Genomic DNA, 4379 nt, shown 5'->3' on the forward strand with positions numbered 1-4379 from the left:
CAGAGACGCCAAGTGGCTGGCGCATAGCATGCCTCCCGGTGGGCGAGCGAAGTGAGCAGGGGGCAAAGAAAAAATAGTAAACACAACTTTGTGAGCAAGCAAATGAAAACAAGGGCATTTTAAGAAAATGATACTTACAGTTTATATGATGATTTGAGAAAATGTATAAAAAAAGTGGCATTTGCATGTTTGGTCACCTTTCAGTTGTAAGGTCTTGGAGCTCCTCCACTCGCTAGTCTGCTCTGGTGTGGCTCATCAGCCTGTTCAAGAACTGTCATTCAGAAATGTCAGCTGATACCAGTTCCAGAGCCTCAAAAACTCTTTGACACTTCAAACTTTGTGCAACACTCAACAGCCACGGGCTCTTTAAGCAACTGCTTGAAGATCTGAAAATTCAAACTAATCGGGACGGCTATAAAAAGATATGAAGGTCGAGATAAGATCTGGAAGACCAAGAAAACTGAGAGATAGAACAGTCCATAAATCACAAAGGAAGGCAAAGTAAAAACCCCTTCTGATTGCAAGGGACCTCCAGGCAGGTTTAGCTGAGCAAGGAGTGCTGGTTCACTGCTGCACTGGGCAGCCTTACTTACAGACGTGGTCTTCGTGGGAGAGCCACGAGAAGGAAAACTTACAACACCCGGTGATCAAGTCACAAAAGACAACGTCCTAAGCATGCAAAACAACACCTGCATAAGGCAGACAGAACCAAGTGCTGTAGGAAGATGAAGTTACAATCAGACTCTGGCCACAATCACAAAAGGCTTGTTAAGTGCGGCAGTGGAACTGTTATGCCATGGGGTTACGTGGCAGTTAATAGCACACAGGAAACATTATGGCAATGAATGGATTTCACTAAATATCAACAAATCCATGCAGAGAATATCAGTCAGGAAGCTGAAGGTGAAAAATGGATGGCTTCTACAACAAACCAATGATCTAAAGCACACAAAGTCTACTATGAAATATCTCACGAAGAACAACATGAAGTTTTTGAAGTGGCCCTTGCAGACCCCCACATTAAAAATCCACAGATAAATGGGCAGGGTTACGTCAGGAAGGGCATCGGGTGTAAAACGATGCCAAATCAATATGCGGACAGATGATCCGCTGTGGTAACCCCTAACGGGAGCTGCCAAAAGAAGAAGAAGAAGAAGAAGAAGAAGGTAGATCCAGTGGCGTAGCTAGGGGCGGGCAGAGGGGGCAGCATTATTGGCCAAAAAGCTCAGTGCAATTCGTGTGTAAGCAACAGGGTTCGGAAAAATATCACTCATGAATGAAAAAAGTCAAATTCTCTGATTTTTATCCACAAATGCGTCAAAAAATAATTTTCAGACTGTCCTTCTGTGACGGCATCAGGCACAGCAGTTGAAATTTATGAGGCAATAACAATAATAAACATAAACATCCATCCATCCATCCATTTTCCAACCCGCTGAATCCGAACACAGGGTCACGTGGGTCTGCTGGAGCCAATACCAGCCAACACAGGGCATAAGGCAGGAACCAATCCCGGGCAGGGTGCCAACCCACCGCAGGAATAAACATAAACATTACACCGATAATACATTTCTAGGGAGATAAACAACTAATTTACAATTTATAATTTCGTTTCGTTATCAATCCGAATGCGTTCTTACTCTGCACAGAAAACATCCCCACCTATCACTTGTACACTACACCAGCGTAATAATATTAAACTAATAATTAGAACACGGCTTATCGTCTGAACTATAGTTGATGATTATAAATAATTATATGTGAAAATGTATTGCTCTTTCTCTATATATGAATAAACCTATGCAAAATGTATCTTCATTTTTCTCTGTACATCATTTTAATTTTCTATTTAAATAGGTTAACATATTCAGATATGTTGGAGGGCGGCAAACTGAAGTTCCGCCCCGCCCCGAGTGGCACGAACTCGAGCTACGGCCCTGGGCAGATCTTAAAAGTGCTGTGCATGCAAGACAGACCAATGGTATCGGACAGCTGGAAGTGATCGGCAAGGAAGAAGGTATCAAATGTCTGAAACGAGAATTTAAAGGCTCATAGCTGGCTACAAAAAAAACAAAACAAAAAAACAAACAAACAAACATATGCTAGCTGTGATTTTTGCCAAAGTTATTTGACTAAGTAAAGGGTGACCAAATGTTTCCAAATTCCACTGCTACAGCTTATTGGTTAATCAACCAAACCATAACTGTGCATTCACATTTTCATAAAAATGTCATTGTTTTAGTTTTTGTTTTTTTCTGTCAAAGACGTATTCACTATTTTTATATACTTCACTTGTCAACAATATATGTCATTTGGCCAGGTTGTCCAAACTTTTCAATGGATTTTCAGTTTTATTCCTACAATCCAGTCATTGTCGAAGGATGCTTGAAAAAGTGCAGTTCAGTAACTCTCCTACTGTTCCTCTTTCAATTTATCAATTATTGCATTTCTATTGTTCTGTACTTGAATTTCCACTAGGGGGCAGCAAATACTAATTTTGGTTCTGAACTGAGAAATTCTCTCCCTACACTCTGAGTGATTTGTCATCACTAGTCTCATTTAGCTGGCATAGCAAACTAAGTTTTACGCTCCTCTCATTTCAACCCTTTGGGATGTGCTGTAAGAATACTGACAAATTGTACAGATCCCATGTTTTTTTTCTCATAATAAAACACAAATATGGATTATTAGTTAGCAGACGCCTTTATCTACTGTGACACACAAAGCAAGTTATAATGCATACAAGAATCACTAGAAGGTGGAAGCATCAAAAGCAAAAGAGAACAAGATTTTAAAAACAAGCAAGAGGAAGTTATAGTACTAAATAACCATAAAAGCAACTAGACTAAGGCAAGCATCAGCATCCTAAACTCTTTGTCAGTGCAGTAGCAGCTCTGTGGTACAAAAGACACTAAGCAGATCCAGAATAGTCAATGACAAGGATGCCTAAACATGATTAAATTGGATGCAGTTCAAATATCCAAGCAGAGATCTTTCCACAGCTTTGGAGCAAAAACAGAGAAGCATTGTCCATTGACAAGAAGAGGGACAATCACTACACAGGCAGAGGCAGAACAGAGACTTCTTGAAATAATGTGTGGAGAGACCAAAGACTGGAGATATTCAATAGCAGACCCATTCAGAAAACTGTACATCAAGACAAGGATTTTGTGTGTGATCCTTGCAGCAACAGGAAGACAGTGGAGAGACCAAAGCTGAGGAGTAGCAGGAGTGAAATAAGGAAAACAGAGAACACCAGTCGAGTAGCTGCATTCTGGAGAGGCTGAATAGCAGTTGAAGGAAGCCCTGCCAGGAAAGAAATGCAGTAGCCCAACTGAGAGAAACCACTGCCTGAACAAGGAGATGCATGGTATAATTAGTGAGGAGTGCTCAGATCTTCTGAATATTACGAAGACAGAAACATCAGGGTTGGGTTATTGAAGAATATATTTAATGAATGAAAATGAGGAGCCCAGAGTCACACCAAGATTCCTGATAGTGACAGACAGTGAAAGACTGACATCTTCAAGAGCAATGCTTAGAGACAAATCTGAGGAAGGTAAATCGGAAGGCAAGTACTGGATATCTGACTTTGAAAAGTTAAGTTTAAGGTGATGAGCATTCATTCAGGATAAGATGACAGGGAGACGGCTGGAGATCAGGGCCAAAACCTATGGGTTGTAAGAAACATCTGTGTATCATTACTATTGAGGTCGTAAAAGAAGCCATGAGAAAAAAAAATCACATTGCCTAAGGAGCAAATTTAGAGAGAAAAGAGAAATGGATCCAACACTGATCCTTGAGGAGAAGACAAGGAGGTAGACTGTGAGACACAAAAGGATTGGTCAGGGACTCCTATTTTCACAAATGGTTTGCTTCTGTTGGGGGACTTTATACCCTAAGGTACCCATTGGGCTCATTTGGTTTTGAAATATACGGTATATACTCGCGTATAAGTTGGTCTTGAAAACAGAAAAATTGATCATAAAATCAGACCCCGACTTATATGCCCGTTCAAAAATACGACACCTACCGTATATACTCACAGATAAGTTCTCCCGCGATAAGTCGGGACTTGATTTTACCGTATAATTTCTGGTATTTTATAATGTCGGTCATATAAATCGAATGTGGAAAACTCACGCTTATGGTCCAAAAGATTATGATATGCTAATGCCCACCTGAGAGAGTAACCACAGAGCACACTGCCTTTTTTTCTATGTGGGTGCGGCAATGTGATGTATCAGCGCGTGCTCCTAACCTCTCTCTCTCTGTCTCTATTGTGCTAACGTGACCACACAGTAATACTTGAACTATTCCGAAGCAACGTTTGCACTGTTTTGTGTTTTTTGTATCTCACACTTTCATACACCTTTACT

This window comes from Erpetoichthys calabaricus, chromosome 13 (assembly GCF_900747795.2).
Source record: "Erpetoichthys calabaricus chromosome 13, fErpCal1.3, whole genome shotgun sequence".
In the NCBI taxonomy this organism is placed as follows: Eukaryota; Metazoa; Chordata; class Cladistia; order Polypteriformes; family Polypteridae; genus Erpetoichthys; species Erpetoichthys calabaricus.